This window comes from Somniosus microcephalus, chromosome 20 (genome assembly GCF_052327205.1).
Source record: "Somniosus microcephalus isolate GS21.2 chromosome 20, FLI_Smic_1.0, whole genome shotgun sequence".
Taxonomy (NCBI): domain Eukaryota; kingdom Metazoa; phylum Chordata; class Chondrichthyes; order Squaliformes; family Somniosidae; genus Somniosus; species Somniosus microcephalus.
This window is the reverse complement of record NC_141006.1, coordinates 47,152,852-47,172,430: the sequence shown is the minus strand read 5'-3', so window position 1 is coordinate 47,172,430 and position 19,579 is coordinate 47,152,852. Positions and strand designations below refer to the sequence as shown.

Below are 19,579 nucleotides of genomic sequence, written 5' to 3'. Positions count from 1 at the left end.
CCAATTTGCGCACAGCAAGCTCCCACAAACAGCAATGTGATAAGGACCAGATAATCTGTTTTTTAGTGATGTTGGTTGACGGATAAATATTGGCCAGGATACCGGGGATAACTCCCCTGCTCTTCTTCGAAATAGTGCCATGGGATCTTTCACATCCACCTGAGAAGGCAGACGGGGCCTCGGTTTAACATCTCATCTGAAAGATAGCACCTCCGACAGTGCAGCGCTCCCTCAGTACTGCACTGGAGTGTCGGCCTAGATTTTTGTGCTCAAGTCTCTGGAGTGGGACTTGAACCCACAACCTTCTGACTCAGAGGCAAAGGTGCTACCAGCTGAGACACAGTTTGTGTGTCAGCCAGTGGAATAGTCATCAATAAAATGCAAAGAAAAAACTTGCATTGGTTATTGGCAGGATCAGACAGAACTCAAATGTAGGCCACCCAAAAGCAATTCAACCTTTGAACTCAGACTGTCCACTTGTCTTGGGTCTTCACATGGCCTTAAGGACTTAACAACAGACTGTGTGAAGTGCAAGTTGCATGGCAAGTGTGCATGTGGGAGACATGTGCATTTAATTAGACCAATGTCAATCTTAATATCTCATCTACCTAGCAAGCTGACAACCAAATACCCATGTGTTAAAGTTACAGAGAATTCTGACTTTGGGGACAGTTAAAAATAAAACAGCTACTTTAAAAATATATGTAATTTACAGTAAGTTTCCAATTTGTCTGCTACCTGCCTATTCATTGAAAGTCTCCCATGTGAACACTGTTCTCACACTTGTCATTGAAAGTATTATGTCAGTAACTTAGCAACTATTTACTCTTTATGGTCTGGCAGTAGTCCCAGCATGTTCTGGTTTTATGCAAATTATGAACTGTGGTTATCACCAAAGGCAGAGAGGATGTCTGTCGTGTTATGATAAGACATTTAAAAAATGTTAAATGGAACATCTGATGAAATTAGAAGTAGAATCTGATATTCAAAATAAAAATAAAATAGGTATCTGGCACAGAGTGATGAAATTAAGATTCTAAAACCACTTCCTTGTGCTCAAGTGTTCAATGCTCTGATACTCCAGTCAGTGTATCTACAAGAGACTCTTCGAATGGGAGCAGAAGTGGACAATTCATCTGGGGATCCAGGAAACACCAATCTCACGCCATGGCTGGAGGTTAGCTGAACATGGGTTTGCACTGTGTCATGATAAACATCCTCCATAAATCTCCGCCTCCCAATCAAGGGAGGACACATCTGTTGAGTAAAGACATCAACAACAAAAAACTGGGCCAGTGCCAGTTTATTTTTATTTTGGTGCCAGCCTTTGGAATCTGCTCAACTGTTATGTCAGTAATGGAGGAAACTAAACTTTAAAAAAAAATCAAGAGAGAAGTTTTGGTTTTTATTGTTGCCATAGTCAGGTGTGAAACAACTTGCCATGCAAAATTTGTCTCCCAATATCTATAAACAGGTGTGGGGAGGGAAACAAAGAGGTGACTGAAAGTTTAGTCCATCATCTCTAGCGATCCAACACTTCCCCTGATTGTGTGCATGTAGCTGAGATGCAGTGCACACTGCAGACTACTGTACATATGTGTGCACTAATGTTCCCCCTAATTCTTTTTTCGTGTGTGGTCCCTTTAAATTGAGCTCTTCCAGCCGCAACAGCTTGTGAGCGGCCTGTGCGGGACCTCCGGATCGATGCCTGGCACGTGCGCACGCACACCTTAGTGGGGGGATGTTGGTGTGCGCATGAACATAGACAGATGCATCGAAGCATTTCAATTGCGGATATTTTCAATGCTTACTGAATAGTTTTCAGTGACCAACAGTAGAATGTTCAAATTAATCAGAGAACAACAAATATTCTATGCATTGTTGAAATAAATCATTCTTTTCAGCACTTAATACACCAAAATCACATATAGAGTGAGTAGCACATTTTTAATCAGTTCTCACAGCACAAGTAGGATCTAGCCACAGTGCTGTGTTCTGCAAATTTGTGTGTGCTGTATTCTACTGCATAAAACAAACAATTTCACACTATATGCCACGACACTTCTGTCCTTGCCAATTACTACCCCTTCCTCTCTGAGGTCCTCGAATGTGTCATCATTTCCTAGCCTTGTGCCAACTTTTCCATAATTCCCTGTTCAGATCGATTCAGTCCAGCACCAAAATACCCTTTACCAACCCAGTAACATCCTCTGTGACTTACCACAATACTTTAGCCCTCCTCAACCTTTCTGCAGCATCTGACATGGTCGACCACATCATCTTCCTCCATCATTTCTCTTTTTCATTTACATGCTGCCTCTTGTTGACATCATCTGCAAGCATGAGGTCGGTTTCCACATGCATGCTGCTGACACCCAGCTCTACCTTTCCACCATCTTCCTTGACTCCTTGGCTACTTCTATGCAACGCGCAGGGGACAATATTAACGGCCTCTGACTGGCATAAACGGGGAGATAGTGGCCTGAAAATAGTGTCAGGTCACTTACCACCCCATTTATGCTGGCACTCCTGCTACTGCCATCTTGGGTAGAGTCACGAGAAGGGCAGAGGAGGCCACTTCTGATATCCAAATTGCAGTCATATGGCTCACTGGCTGCATGCAATGGAGGCCTGTGCCTCAAAATGGCTTGGGTTTCAGTGAATACAATGGGCGGGCAGTGGGTATCCTCCACCTCCGACTGCCCATTGTGTGCCAAAAATTAAGCGCAGCCCTCCAGTCTTGGATGAGTCACAACTCCCTTTAGCTGAACATCAGGAAGACCTTTGACCCCACTACAAACCCTACTCCCTTACCACCAATTCCTTCCCCTCCCCAGTCACTGTCTGAGGCTCGACTAGACTGTTCTCAACCCAGAGATTAGTTTCCGGCTTCATATCCACTCCACCTCAAATACCACTTACTTCCACCTCAAATACCACTTACTTCCACCTCCACACCATTAGCTGCTTCTGCGATTTCAGCACTGCAACCCTCATACATACTTGCATTACCTCCAGACTTGACTACTCCAATGTTCTCCTAGCCGGCCTCCCTTCCTTCATGAACTCTAACTTGTGAAAACTCTGCCACATGTATCCTGTACCGCACCAAGTCCTGCTCACCCATCATCACGATCTACCTTGGCTTCCATCCCCCAGTGCATTAAATTGAAAATCCTCTGTCTTTAAAATGCCTCCATGTCTTTGCCCACCCTACCTCTGCAATCTCCTCTATCCCTATACCACCCCCCCCCCCCAACCCATCCTCTCAAATACTCCATTCCTCGGACTCTGGCCCTTGTTGCAACCCCCTCCCTTTCTCCCACCATTGGTGGCAGAGCCTTCTGCTGTTTGGGTCCTACTCTTTGAAAGTTCATCCTTGAACTTCTCTGCCCGCTTTAAAAGCCTTATCAAAATTATCTCTTAACCAAGCCTTTAGTTGCCCCTCAATCTTTCCCTGCCTAACCTGGTGCCCATTTCCTCATGCCTCAATGAAGAGCCCATGGACATTTGGTGCTATGTAAATGCAAGGTGTGTATTATTTTATACCTTTTTAAAAAAAAAAAGCCTGTTGGGGGCAGCATGTTAATGTGCTAACATTGTATCAAGTGGTAGAGCACAGGCACATTGCCACAATTACCATGCAGCATGCCTTGGATTTCAGCTTGAATGCCCACCTCTACGTAACTTTTGGCTCAGGAAATGATGGAAGATTTAAAAAAAATCAAAACCTTACTGCTCCTAGAACCGTGCAATTATTACATACCCTATGACAATGAGCTGGATTTTGCCAATGGGGAGCTCTTGGCAACGGGACTCCCACTAGTCGGGTTTTAGTCCCGCCTCCATCAACTTCTGGCCAACCCACACTATTTTCCCTTGATTAACCTTGTTAAGCCCGCCCAATTAAGGGGAAGCCAGTTGGAGAACATCAGCGTAGGAAGTTTCATCTATCAAAAAATTGACAGATGAATTGTCATCGTTTGACCGCTCTGTGAAGCTGTCAAACACTGACATTCTCTGTAGCTTGATGAGTCCTAGTATTCAAGACTCATCAAACCTTTTTCTTTAGCAGAAATTAGATGGTTGTTGCATTGGAGAATGCAGCGGCCATCTGTCATCTCTGCCGCGGAGATGCGAGACTCTCCGCACCCCCAACGTTTGAAGCCTGCAAGAAGAAACAAAGGTAAGTAAACATTTTCTATCACTTTCCACTCACCTCACATACTCACCTCTCCACACTTGCACCCATCACTTACCTTCACAGCGCACTTTTGCACCCCTCCGACCCCCGCAAACCCATTGCTTGCCTCGCTGACCCTGGCGGGGTTCGCAGCCTTCGAGAAGTACGCACTTGTGTGGGTAAAATGGGGATAATCCTCTTATCTGCCTGTTAACAGGCAGGTAAAGTGGCTGTATTCCCCTTCCCGCCGCCAGGAGATGGGACCCAGCGTGGGTCAGCTACCCGCCTCCCAGGAAGATGGCACGGAGGCGGGTTGGGGTGGAATGGGCACCCGCCCCTAGATTCTGCCATTTTCCCAGCAGTCCCGCCTCCAAACCCACCTCCCCAGGGCTGGCAAGATCACGCCCAATGTGCCTAATATTCTCGGAGACCAAAGCCAGGGGGATAACTCAACTGAAAGGTCAATCTTTGCATAGAATTTCCAAATGGAATGGGCAGAATTTTTCCTAGCCATTTTAGTCCAAAGATGTGCGGGTTAGGTTGATTGGCTATGATAAATTGACCCTTAGTGTTAGGGGGATTAAATACGTGGGGTTACGGGGATTGGGTGGGATATGTGTCGGTGCAGGCTCGATGGGCCGAAATGGCCTCTATCTGCACTGTGGGGTTTCTGTGATTCTGTGATTCTGTGACCTCTACTCTACAGTATTAAATACTAGTTGTATCATTCAGAAATGTAAATATTTGCCTTGTGATCTGGTCAAAAAATAAACAGGCTAATTCCCAGGAAGATGATGAGAACTCCTGTATGAAGCAGTCAAGTTTTGGTATGTATTTCATCGACCTAGTTTGTTGTTTTACTTCATCTTTTAAATTTTTTTACAATTTGACCTTTACGCCTGATCATAAAACACCCAACGCCTGATTAACACAAAATCCTTCAGAGCCAGGAAAAGCTTTCTGGAATCTCAGAATAAAACCTATAGGGTCAGAAGGTCAATTCTTTCAGGAATTTAATATCATACAGGATTCCAGTGGATTAATTTGAAAATCCCACAAGCAGCTTTTAAATGAAAGGCAATAGCTAATTATAGAGTATTACGATCAATCTTGCAAGAGTTAGAAGATATTCTCTGTTAATTATTCAGCAGTGGTTTCCAGTTTTAAGCAGACTCATCAATGTTCTAGAATTAATATGTTAGTAGCAATGCTTTGCTGAAGCACTAACTAGAATTAGAATACAGATAATTCTAGGACTAGCCATGCCAAGCTGAGTTGGACAGCAGACATAACTTCACTGAGTGCACTGTGCCAACTTGGACATGCTTTGATATCAAGGGAGACTAAAGCAAATCTTACATCTCAATGTGGCTGACCTCAACGTACCAATCTTTCCTGCAAAAAAACAAATTGAAATTGTTTGACAGCTTAATTCATTCTCGGAATGTGGGTGTCATTGGCAAGGCTGGCATTTATTGCCCATCCCTAGGTAGACTGAGAAGGTGATGGTGGGCATCTTCTTGAACCGCTATGTAGTGGTTTGATACAATGGAGTGGCTTGCTAGGCCGCTTTCAGAGGGCAGTTAAGAGTCAAATCACCTTTGTGTCAGACTAGAGTCACATTTAGGCCAGACTGGGTAAGGACGGCAGGTTTTGTTCCCTAAAGAAGAAAATTAGCGAATCAGTTGGATTTTTAACAACAATTCAACAGCTTCCTGGTCACTGTTATTGATCCCAGCTTTTTATTTCCAGATTTTTAAAAAATAAATTCAAATTCTCAAACTTCCATGAAGGGATTTGGACTCACGCTGCTGGGATTATTCGTCCAGGCCTCTGGATTATGAGTCAAGTAACTTAACCACGACACACGACACTACCCATTTACCTTAATATTTCTCCTCATTTATCATAAATCCAGGATTAAATATCAACTCTTAAAACACTCAAGGGAATTCAGTAATGGTTGAGCCAGCTATTTTGGTAAATATTTCAGCTCATGCACGATGTGATTCAAAGATCTCTCATTAAAGTAATAATGTTATTGGGGTGCCAGGAACAGCTCTACCATTACAGTATTAGTGATACCTATACGGGATTTTAACAATTCTAAATAATGCTTCAAAAATGTTATTCCTGTTCTGTTTTTTGCCTCGATTCTATTTCTTCAACATGTATTCATTTTTATGTTTAAATTTTTCTTACTCATTTTTAAATTGTTATTTCTTACTTTTTAATTTAAAAACACAAACTTATTTTCTGTGCCCGTGTGATGATTTGTTCTGGATCTGGGACCAATAACAAGCTCTCAACTAATGTTTGCAAGTCTGAAGCACTTGAACAGATGTGTCATGGGAGTTTGTGCACTGCGTGAAGTTACATACATCTCATCGGCAACATCCCAAGTGTCAACACATTTTTTTCCATATACAGTACACAAATTCCTCCCGCTTGACTTCAATTTTCTCCCCTTCTTTTCTGAAGGTCGTGAGTATTGCTGGAGTACAGTTCCATGGGCATCAGGCACCCTCCAATATCTCACCTAAATGGTCATTCTTCACATTCCAGCCTAGACAATGAATGTTGGCCGACAGACTATTGAAGGCCAAAGCCCAATCTTGCCCCCATCTGATGTTCACACAAAGACACTTTTCCAGCAGGAATTATTTGATACTAGTTAGGAGTTGGAAACCTTACCAATTTCTCCTCTCTACCAAACGACTGTTTAGGCCAAATGAAGCACCCGGATTTCCACTCAAGTGAAATCAGTTAACAACCTGCATCTTTAAATGGATAAAACATCCCAAAGTGCTGAACAAGGAGTTAAATATAAAAGTGGATACCTATCATCATCAGTAAAAGGAATTAGGGGAGGTGACCAAAGAGGTAGGGTTTGAGGAGGCTTTTGAAGGTTGGAGCACAGGGAGCAAGACGAGACAATTTAAGAAGTATTCACTTTGGTGCATGACTGTAGAAGGACTATTAACATCCATTAAAAGAACAGAAAGAGAAACGTCACATGAACGCAGTGGTTGTTTCTATTATGGGCAACAGAAATTTCTACCACATTGTTTGGCACATTCTTTAAAATAGCCACATAATGCCAACTGAACACACAATGTTAGATTAGTATGTGTTGTCGGTGAATTAGGCATTAAATACCACGCTTCAGTGAAGCATATCCCAGATGTATTCTGTTAGAGCAGCTTGAAGTTTTACTCTATAAAAACAGAGAACCACCTCATTTTCCAGCTCGAGTTTACCTCCCATGATGAGGGTCAGCTATTTTAGAGATAATTACAGACTCATTATATACACTCATCAGGACTCATGCAAAAAATAGCCATCGTCTATCCTTTAAATAGTACACCAGGCCGTGCATTGTCCCAATTAGCTCTCCATCAGATATTCCATTTGTGAAAGGTATTTAGTTAAAATAAAAAAGGACATTTCTGTTAAGTGTATCAAATTAGTAGTTCAATTGAAACTAATGAAAATTTAAAGTTGTACAAAAATATTCAGTTGAGCGAGACATTTTCATGCAAATTAGATTTATTTATTCTGAAAGTTTTTTCCCCCCCCTCCATGGCAGTATTTCAAAGAAGATCCCCGATGTCCTGGCCAATATTTATCCCTCAACCAACTTCACTAAAACAGGTTATCCGACTATTATCACATTGCTGTTTGTGGGCGCTTGATGTGCGCAAATTGACTGCCGCACTTCCTACATTACAACAGTGACCACACTTCAAAAGATACTTAACTGGCTGTAAAGCACTTTGGGACGTCCTGAGGCAGTGAAAGGTGCTATATAAATGCAAGTCTTTTAAAATTTTTGTCAACTACCAAAAAGAAAATAAAAACATAAAATTACCTCCTTCATGATCCTCACCTGTATGTCTGATGTAATCCACTGAGTGTTTTGATGACAGATGATTCCTCAGTTTATTACATCATCTCAACCCTTCCATGTGTGACTGCCTTATAACACACACTAGCCTCTATGTGTTATCCTATATTTAATGGTCAAAAAATTAATGATAATCGCCATCCTCATTACAAGGCTCTCTCAACACATCTACTCAGGTCGAGGAAATTAGTAACACACGCAAGTGTTGGGTTGAACAGCCTCCAAATGAGGGCAGATAGGAACTGGGATTTTCCACTTCTGCACTTCCCAGCCCACTCATTTTAAAAGATGGAGACTGTGGTCTGGGGAGCGCAGAAGTGGGAAATCCCAGCCAAAGTCTTCCCAACTTGTCTGCTCTTCTGAAAATTGGGGCATGTGCTCCTCTGATGGATCGAAGGGTAAATGCAATGTATGGGCCTAGAAATTGAGTTTGCGCTGCGCCAGGGCTTTAGCGCCGGAAGTTAGCGCCGGCGCTAATTCCCTTTGCGCGTGCCAAAAATTCAGTAGCGCCGCGCCTAAACGGCTGCCGGCGCTACTGAAGGGTTTTAGCGCCTGAAAACTGGCGCAACGCGCCGCATTGCGGCGCTATTCCGGCGCTGCGGCGCCCGCTGCGGTGCGGCAGGCTCGGGAAGTGCAGCCCTCCTCCTTCCGTTAAGGAGGAGCTGCCTGCACCCGGCCGCGGCCCGCGCAAATCTCTGCAAAAATGAGCCCAGCACCTCGGACAAGTGCCGGGCTTGCATCTGTTCCGGTGGGGGGGGGGAGGAGAAGTCCGGGGAGGGAGCTGCGGGCAGGCGGCCGGCGGGAAAGCGGCCGGCCGCCGCGCCTCCTTAAAGCGCCGGCGCAGACTCCGGCAACACTCGTTTGCCGGAGTCTTAGTTGCGGCTGCCACTGGCGAGGCGGCCGCAACTGAATTTCGGCTTGGGGCCAGGTTACCACGGCAACCGGGACGCTGCGCACACCGATGAAGTCATCGGTGCCGGCGCAGCGCTACCGGTCTACCGCCGCGGAAGGGCCCCAGGCAATTTAGGAACCGGCGCCAATTGCAGCGCTAGGCCCTCTAGCGCCGCAAAATCGGCGCTAAGGGCACTGAATTTCTAGGCCATGATGTGGTACTGAAATCATACAGGACAGGAAGGTCCTGGGTTTCATTGCTGGTTTGTGCGGAGTCAGATATCGCACTGCAGGAGTAAGGACACTGCAGCCTGCCTCACTATTCCCAGGTTAGAAAAGAAAAGGGAGGGGGGACAGAAATCAGTCAGGGCACCATCACGATTCAGTGATTCATGCTGGAAATTGCAGATGTGAACATTAGGTGAGGAATGGGTCAGGCTCTGTCGCACTGCCACGATGATTGAATAGCCTACAGCACATTGACTAGGCTCACAGATGAAGAATGGCCAATTGGGTGATGTTTTGAAGGACTGCCAGCAGTTATGGAACTGCACCCCAGCATGAATCATTGCCCTGAGCATAAAGAGAAAAAGTAAAGAGAAAATTAAGACATGTATAAAAGATAAGTGACCTTGCTACTTGAACTAGCATAGAACTCCTGACGCCCTAATGCCTTTCCACCATCTGCAAGGCACAAGTCAAGAGTGTGATGGAATACTCGCCATTTGCCTGGATGAGTGTAGCTCCAACAACACTCAAGAAGCTTGGCACCATCCAGGACAAAGCAGCACGCTTGATTGGCACCCCATCCACCACCTTAAACATTCACTCCCTCCACCACGGACGTACCTTGGCTGCAGTATGTACCGTCTACAAGATGCACTGCAGCAACTCACCAAGGCTTCTTTGGCAGCACCTCCCAAACCCACAACTTCTACCACCTAGAAGGGTAAGGGCAGCAGGTGCATGGGAACACCACCACCTCCAAGTTCCCCTCCAAGTCACACACCACCCTGACTTGGAAATATATCGCCGTTCCTTCATAGTCGCCGAGTCAAAATCCTGGAACTCCCTCCCTAACAGAATTGTGGGAGCAGTGGTTCAAGAAGGCGGCTCATCACCTTCTCAAGGGCAATTAGGGATGGGCAATAAATGCTGGCCTTGCCAGCAATGTCCACATCCCAGGAACAATTAAATTAAAAAATTAATTTCAGACCCTTGTTTTGAAAAAAGTACATTTGACATTTTTATTACTCAAGCGGTATTTTCATTTGTTTTGAAATGACGTTATATTTTATCTGCTTCCTGCCAAACAGCACTTAAAGAAAGATCATTATTAATACCAATGTTAAATTTGCTCTAGCACTGCTCTAACCCAGCTGGTGCTCCCTGTCACCAGATCAACTGGAATGATAGACATGCTAATGAGTCTATCAGTACCAACACACTGCCTATGCAAAGAGGGTCAGGCTGCAGGTGGGCACAATGTGCAGCTCAGTCCAGCCACATTGAACATGAAAGGCCTAGTGGGATAGCACAAGTGCTATGTTTGAAACTAGAAAACACATTTCTGAATATGCACTTTAATTGGCAGATCTGTGGTGCTAAAAATCACATTAATGATTCCACTGCCAATGCCAGTTAAGGAAGCCTTTTCCTTTAACCCTACAAGGGAAAATCCTAAACAGATATGCCCAGAGGTAAATATCAGAAAACAGAGATCCTGCACCATTTGATTTTACACTACAAATAGGCAACATTTTATCGATAACAACAACAACGTGCATTTATACAGCACCTTTAACACAGTCATATATCCCAAGGGCTTCACAGGAACATTATCAAACAAAATTTGACATTGAGCCACATAAGGAGATATTAGGAAAAATAAGTAGGTTTTAAGGAGTGTCTTAAAGGAGGAGAGATAAGTAGAGAGACAGAGGTGCTTAGGGAGAGAATTCCAGAGCTTGGGGCCCAGGCAGCTGACGGCATGGCCAGCAAAGGTGGAGCAATTAAAATCGGGGATCGGAGGAGCACAGAGATCTCAGAGGGTTGTTGGGCTGGTGGAGGTTACAAAGATATTGAGGAGGGAGGCCATAGAAGTATTTGAAAACAAGGATGAGAATTTTAAAATTGAGGCATTGCCAGACCAGGAGCCAGTGTCAGTCAGCAAGCACAGGGGTGATGTGTGAATGGGACTTGGTGCGAGTTAGTATGTGGGCGGAGCTTTGGATGAGTTCAAGTTTATGGAGGGTGGAAGATGAGAGGCCGACCAGGAGAGAATTGGAATAGTCTAGAGGTAGCAAAGGCATGGATGAGGGTTTCAGCAGTAGATGAGCTGAGGCAGGGGTGGAGACAGGCAATGTTACGGAGGTGGAAGTAGACAGTCTTGGTAATGGAGTGGATATGTAGTTGGAAACTCAGCTCAGGGTCAAATAGGATGCCAAGGTTGTGAATGGTCTGGTTCAGTCCGAGACAGTGACCAGGGAGAGGGATGGAGTCGGTGGCTGGGGAATGGAGTTTGTGGCGGGGACCGAAGACAATGGCTTTGGTCTCCCCAATGCTATTTGTAGGAAATTTCTGCCCATTCAGGACTGGCTGTCGGACAAACAGCATGACAAATCAGAGACATTGGTTGGGGGGGGGGGGTGCAGGGGTTGAGAGGTGGTGGTGGTAAAGTAGAGCTGCGTGTCGTCAGCATACATGTGGAACCTGACATGTTTTCGGATGATGTTGCCGAGGAGCATGTAAATAAGAAATAGGTGGGGGTCAAGGATAAATCCTTAGGGAACTCCAGAGGTAATGTTGTGGAAGTGGGAAGAGAAGGCCGTGTGCAGGTGATTCTCTGGCTATGATTGGATAGATAATGGAACCAGGTGAGGGCAGTTCCACCCAGCTAGACGATAGAGAGACGTTGGAGGAGGATGATGTGGTCAGCCACGTCAAAGGCTGCAGACAGGTCAAGAAGGATGAGGAGGGATAGTTTACCATGTTCACCGTCACATAGCATGTCATTAGTGACTTTGATTGGGGCTTATATAGTGCTGCGGCAGGGGCAGAAACAGAGTTACGGGAAAGGTGGGCACAGATATGGGACAGAGGGGTCAAGGGTGGTTTTTCTGAGGAAGGGGTTATGATAGCAGATTTGAAGGGGAGGGGGAACAGTACCAGAGGAGAGGGAACAGTTAACAATATCAGCTAACATGGGGGCCAGCAAGGGAATTTGGGTGGTCAGTAGTTTGGTGGGTATAGGGAGCAGGAGTAGATCTCATGGACAAGATGAGCTCGGAGAGAATCTGAGGGGAGATAGGAGAGAAACTACAGAAACTAGAGAAAGATGTCAGTGTAGGATAGGGCAGGGGGGAACCTTTGGGGAAGTTTGGCCTGGTGGGCTAGGGAGCGAAGCAGCAAAGGCAGTTGAATGGATGGTCTTAATCTTAGTGACAAAGAAGTCTGCGAGCTCCTCACACTTGTTGTTGGAGGGGAGGGTGGAGGGGGAAGGGCAGAGGGGTTTATGAAGATGGTTTGTACTGAAGAGAAGCCGGGGTTTATCTTTGCCTTCCAGGCTGATCCTGGAATGGTGAGCAGTTTTGGCCGAGGAGAGCAGGACCAGATAGTGCTTTATGTGGTCCAGCCAGATCTGGTGATGAATGGCTAAACCAGTTGTCCACCATAAACCTTCAAGTCTGCATCCCTTGGACTTAAGGGAGTGGAGATGAAGGCTGTACCAGGGTGAAAAGGCTCATAAATGGTGAAGAACTGATGCTAATCTTGCCAGAATGATAATGTACTAACAGCATTCAAATTTTGTAGGTCACTCCATTTCCATAATTATTTACAGGTCCAAGTGTAGGATTTCAGAGGTGTAGGGAGCATACTAGTGGTGGGAGCGGAAAATGGCAGTGCAAGTTAGAAGGGGTAGGGACAATTAAAGGAGAGTGTCACAATGAGGTTAAAAGTTCTGAAAGCCTGTAGAAAGGTTCAAAAGGCTTCTTCACCCATGAGCAGCCCTTTCTACAGTTGAAGGGGATAGGGATTAAATGGTGACAGGTAAAGATGAAGGGAAAGGAAACCCAATGTGCAGACAAATGAAAAAGCACCTAATCCACTGGCAGCTGAATTGGAGGTGGTGCTGCATGAAGTGGGTTGCCCTCTGTGACACTCCTCAGCACCATCCCCATAGGTCAGCATTGCAGCCTGGAAGGAGGTGGAGACATGCTTGAGGCCATGGCCGATAGGTACAGTCACTGCATTGTACCAGGTAAACTTACACCAAGTGTAATAGCTCTGAATGTGCCCCCTTGATATCATGGACTCTGTGCAGTCATTACTAGATTGGTGCGACAATATCTGCAAATATTGTCATCTTGGCACAGGCGGCCAAGATCTGGCTTTACTGGAGTGCTAATCACCCTGGCGTATGCTCTTTCATGTCACGCCACGTGTAATGATTGAAGAACTGTCCAGCAAAATGGTTAATCGGGCCTTCATATAGTGCTAATAGGCCCACTAACACAGCATACATTGAGAGTTGGAGTCTCTGATGGCACTAATCATCTGCCAAAGCAAAGTATGATCACCTCTGTCTGCAGATGTGGGTATGTGACTAAGCACAGAGCACCTGCCTGGCACCTGTCCTCATGTTTCCAAAGCTATCAAATAGGAGAAACCTATTGCTGCCAGTAATGGTGCTGGGGCCAAAAAAAACAAAGATTTACACCAGTTGGCACGAAAGCTCATGAGAACTTAATTGCCATCAAGAAAATAAAATTAAAACGATGCAAAAATGGCTTTAAAACAGTTGAATCAAACTTATTTCCATGTATAGTTCAGCAGCGAGCAACCTTGGCTGCCCACCTTATACAAGTGTGATTTGGAAGCAACACTGTACCAACATAAAGGCTGGATCGAGCTGTGGGAGGTGCTATTACACCACTGCAATGTTATTTGCATATCACAATGAAATACCCACCTGATTCAAGCGGAAGCCTGGCCAGAGGACCGCCAGAAATGTACGTCATGCACAAGAGGGATGGAGTCCTGGCTTAATGGATCTCCACCACTTTTTATGGTCTGTAATACTTTTGTCTCCTAGTTAGTGGGGCGATTTGACACAAAAATTGGCCCTTTGATTATTCTATGGAACTCCTGTCTAATATTTCCAGAGCATAAAGTGTCACTACCAAACATACAGGGTTGATTTTCCCAATTCGATGTATGTGAAAATATTACATAGGATATATGGCACAGAAACAGGCCATTCGGCCCAACCAGTCCATGCCGGTGTTTATGCTCCACTCGAGCCTCCTCTCATCTTTCCTCAACTAAATCTATCAGCATAACCCTCTATTCCCTTCTCCCTCATATGCTTGTCTAGCCTCCCCTTAAATACATCTATACTATTCGCTTCAACCACTCCCTGTGGTAGCAAGTTCCACATTCTCACCACTCTCTGGGTAAAGAAGTTTCTTCTGAATTCCCTATTGGATTTCTTGGTGACTATCTTATATTGATGGCCTCTAGTTATACTCTTCCCCACAAGTGGAAACACTCTCTCTGTATCTACTCTATCAAAACCTTTCATCATTTTAAAGGCCTCTATTAGGTCACCCCTCAAGAGAAAGAGACCCAGCCTGTTCATCCTTTCCTGATATGTATACCCTCGCATTTCTGGTATCATCCTTGCAAATCCTCTCTGTACCCTCTCCAGTGCCTCCATATCCTTTTTATAATACGCTGACCAGAACTATACGCAGTACTGTAAGTGTGGTCCAACCAAGGTTCGATACAGGTTTAGCATAACTTCCCTACTTTTCAATTCTATCCCTCTAGAAATAAACCCGAGTGCTTGGTTTGCTTTTTTTATGGCCTTGCTAACCTGTGTCACAACTTTTAATGATTTGTGTATTTGCACTCCTAGATTCCTTTGTTCCTCTACCCCACCTAGACTCACACCCTCCAAGTAATAAGTGACCTCCCTATTCTTCCTACCAAAATGTAATACCCCACATTTATCTGTGTTGAACTTCATTTGCCAATTATATGCCCATTCTGCAAATTTATTAATGTCCTCCTGTAGTTTGTTGCAGTCCTCCTCAGTATTGACTTACCACCGCCCCCCCCCCAAATTTGGTGTAATCCGCAAATTTTAAAATTGTGCTTTTGATTCCAAAGTCTAAATCATTAATATAAATTGTGAACAACAGTGGTCCCAGCACTGATCCTTGTGGAACACCACTACCCACCTTCTGCCACTGTGAATAGCTACCTTTTACCCCTACTCTCTGCTTTCTGTCTTGAAGCCAGATCAAGCAGACACTGAAGTGAATCAACAGTTCCACAGCATGAAAATTGATTTCTCATAAGAGACAAGTATGGACAATTTTCAGATGAGTGTCAAAATTCTTGTATGGATTATCACTGACGAGATATTTTAGTTTACTTTTGTACATGCAAAGGCTATAAGCAAATTTCTGGTTTAAAAACTAATTTAATGCCACTGGGGAGCAGCAGATTAATATTCATCACTCATACATACAACAGGCATACATATTTGGAATATGCCTTTCAGATTTAAAGGAAGGAATGATCAGAGCCCTTATCTGCTGACAAGTCTTTTTCTTCTATTAGAATTTTTGATGGAAGATTTTTTTTCAAAAGCCATTTCAGGTCCGATGGAGATATTGATCTACTGATAGACTTGCCCATTTTAAATTAAAAATCCAGTATGTACAAGTGAAACCCCAATCTGATCTGCACTCACAGTTTGCAGCAGCGGCGATAAATATCAACTGTGGATGAATACAGGAACCAATGTGCTCCTTTTATTTCCAGAACACTAAATGCTCAAAATGCACAGGCAAACCACAGGGGGGAAATTTTGCTCAGTGTGCCTGTGGACAGATTCAGAATGTATGCCAGAAAATGGGGGGGGGGGGGGGGGGGGGGGGAGGGGGAAGAAATATAATAGATATCATGCATACACCCAATCTGCAGGGGCAGAAAATTGACCTCGCATTTATGCTATGGGAGAGAATGATCCCTAGATCTTAGTCCAGTCTTTACATTCATTCCAAAATGTTCCACATGGCTGACAATGTCAGCTGATAATTCAGACAGATGCATTTTTAATTGCCCATGAATGATCACTCTACTGGGCAGTGAAACTATCTTTCACTGCCACATACAAATAAAGAGATAAACTATCGAGATGGAATATCATTCCTTCAGGAGCAGGAAAGGACCAATGATTAATAAGTGCCGCAGGTCTCCTGCACAAATGAATAGCATCAAAGCCAATGAATTTAGGCCAGGATTTTGTGTGTGGGTTGCCTAGATGTCTGGTGTTCAATAGAAAGTTAAATGTGGCACCCGCGTATCGTAATAGAATGTTATTTTCTACAGGTGACTCTTTGTTTTTGGATGTATACTGCCCATATTGTTTCTCAGCAATTAACTGCAGATTGTCACTACAGAACCTTGCAGTGATCACATTGAAATCATTAATGCTTCGTGTGGCTAAACTCATACATTAGCTGCATGAAGTGCTCGGTTTGCTGATTTCCTCCACGGCATTCAATCACCACCCAAACAAATGGACCCAAAATGCAATAAAACTGTACAGTGCGTTATTAAAAACAAACAGACGCAAGAGTAATTTCAGGGCTGTGGTTATAAACCACTTGAACTGTGCTCTCATAGTTTGTTGTCATGTAAACCCCTCATTGATTGCTGTCTTGTAATCGCTCCTGGGTATTAATTATTCTCAATATAAAATGCAATGAATCCTGATGATAAACATCATTAAAAAATGTATTTGTGCTTTATATGTCACTAAGCAATTCACAAATATCGTCAATCCATCAAAAACATGGTACCTGCAGTCCTCATTATCAAACTTCCTCCTTCCAAAAATGGCATAGATTCTTAGAAATTAAATAAAAGGATGCAAGGCTGCAGTCAGAGATTGATTAGATTACAGTTTTTGAATTCACTTCTAAGAATCCAGGTCTCTGGGAAGTGGATGAAACTGACCAATAAGCCTCCCAACTTTTTCCCCTGCTTCTGAAGATGCATCTTATCTTGGCATCCCCTAGACAGCCTGCTTGTAATCAAAAAGTCACTTTACACCAATGAGAAATGAAAATATTTGACATATTATAAAATTACTGCTTCATTTTAGTAAAAGCCTGATGCTGAAAGGGCAGCGTAACTGAATGATTTTTCCTGGATGGATTTTCCTGCACATTTTTTTCAGGTACATTGGTTATGCCAGTGAAGCACTTCAGGTCATTTTTCTATGTTAAAGGCGCTCCATAAATGTAAGCTCTTGTTGTATTTTCTTGCAATGCATTAAAATTAGAAAGAAATATCAAAATTATAAGCAGTAAAGTATAACCGAAAGCCTGGCAATAACAAGCAGCACCACAGACAGAGTTTAAAGACAGGCTGTTCCTTGAAACGGTTTAACTTGGCACAGTCAAACCATCAAATCAGCTGGACTTTTGGATCAGAATATCTGACTGGAGATATTAATCTGGACCAAGAAATCAGCGACCCAGATTTCACATCGCTCTTAATTGGAGAATATGCGAATGAACATGTCTACGCTGGGGATAGTTTGTTGCTTGGAAATTCAAATTGATTGCTGATGGAATTTTGATAAGTAGATTGTAACACAGAGCTGGCACAGCTTTAGTTTCATCTGGAAATTGCCGAGGATTGTGAAAGTCCCAGGAGGCGGAATGGATACTGCACACATTTGGAACTGAACCCAGCATCAGGCAGGCTCCTGGAGAGGGTCTCACACCTCAAGGCTTTCGTGTCCTTGGTAGTCTGCTAAGCTGCGTTGATGTGCACCCAAGACCATTTTGCATCAACTTAAATCTGGCAGCATAAATGCAGCCTTAATGTATACAGAGGTCATTTATTCTTGCAGCAGGAGAGTGGAATACCAGAAGTATTAATTTCAACATCCCCATTGAACAGAAATATTACTTCAGAAATGCATATCTTGTACCATCCAGATTCATAGAACAAACAAAACATTTCGAAAATGACAAGTTCCGAGTGTTCTTTCACTCAGGAAAGATCGATTTAAATCGTCGTTAGGAACACCCAGTTGATTTTTTTCTAAGTGTGCAAATAGCCCCTCTTTGTATCTGCATTGAACACAAAATAAAATCACTCTTTTCGAATGCAAGCTACTAATTCAGCGCAAAGCTGGCAGCGGTTCAGGATCTCCAGCTACAGGCTAGGGATTAACGTCGTCTGATTAACGGGCTGTGCACTGAGATTTATCCCTGCAAATCCCCAGCCATGTAAATAACGACAGAAAGACAACAATTCATTCCAGTGTAATTTAATTTAGACTCACCAGATCAGAAGTTGGAGATCGTGCGGAAAACTAAGTTGTTCTGGGGTGGGGGGAGAAATCGTCCTAGAATTAAAATGTTGTATTTGTTTAATGTTAAAACAACCAAAATGTTATTTCTCCAAACAGAAACCGTCGATGGAGTAAATGCACCCCTGCAGTGAAAGGGCTCTGATAATTGATCTTTTTAGCAATATCAATTCATGTAACGTGCAATATTAGTTCAGCCCACATCACTTAAAAGTATATGCAAATCCACTTAAACCACAGTCACTTTCACTAAAAGTAGTTAAGGTGAACCAGTTGTTGTGTTACACAAACACATTTATGAAACTATTTATTCAGGGACTACACCAAAATTGGCAGTCAAGGTCATCGCGAGTAAATTAATGTGATGTCGCGCATTATAAATACTGTACGTACTGGCCAGAAAGATCGCGACAAATATCAAACGGTTCAACAGAAATTATAATTTTAAGTGCAGAACGTTAATGTACAGGAAACTAAAACTATTATCTTTTTACAGGAGATTACTTCTCAAGGATATTCAACCCAAGCACTGCATTTTACCTTATAAAAGATCAAACGCAGTCTTGCCCGTGCTTTGGATGTCTTTCATAAAACATGTCCCAATGTGAGGACGACGTGATATCGACACAGTTCAGAAGCACAATGCAACAATGTAACAAATTCACAGCTGGGCTGATTCGAACAGAGAGCGCGCCCATTCGACTCGGGGGGGGGGTGGGGGGAGAGAGATACACTTGCATACATAAACGCCAAGGAGCAACTTCGGTTTACGAGCATAAATGATCTTTATGTTTTGCGTGTACAGCAACGGATAAAGCAACTGCTAGTGTGTTAGCTGCCACTCTGTGTGCCCATTTAATAGGGCGAGTGAGAGATTTGCCTGTCAGCTGCTCCCCCGTCTCCTGCGTCGTATTGGTGTGCTCCTGCGAACGGAGTCTTCCAGCAGGATGTCCACGCTGTATCAATGAATGGAGAAGATGCTCTTGAACCCTGCTGCTGGCTCATGCTGATTCACAGGAGTTGCGGCATAGACGAGTGCAAGAGAGTTGTCTTACACGGCACTTCCAGTTAAAGCACATGGTGGCGATTTCATTGACCAGGACTAAGACGCCCTGAACCACAACAGGCACTTTGAATAGCGTAAAATATATTACTTGGCTTCCAAATACCGTACACCTAAACTTTGACACGAAGC

At 43.8% G+C, this 19,579-nt stretch overlaps 1 protein-coding gene across 1 annotated transcript in view; it reads right to left on the bottom strand.

Annotated features, from left to right (window-relative positions):
• LOC147103202 (hippocalcin-like protein 1) overlaps positions 1 to 19,040 on the bottom strand; it is a 207,291-nt gene extending 188,251 nt beyond the window's left edge. Inside the window, exons 1-2 of the mRNA XM_085962624.1 lie at positions 18,925 to 19,040; positions 18,358 to 18,420 (exon numbers count right to left, since the gene is read on the bottom strand). The gene's annotated coding sequence lies outside the window, so the exon portion shown is untranslated. The remainder of the gene's footprint in view (positions 1 to 18,357; positions 18,421 to 18,924) is intronic.
• Between the last annotated feature and the right edge of the window lie 539 nt (positions 19,041 to 19,579).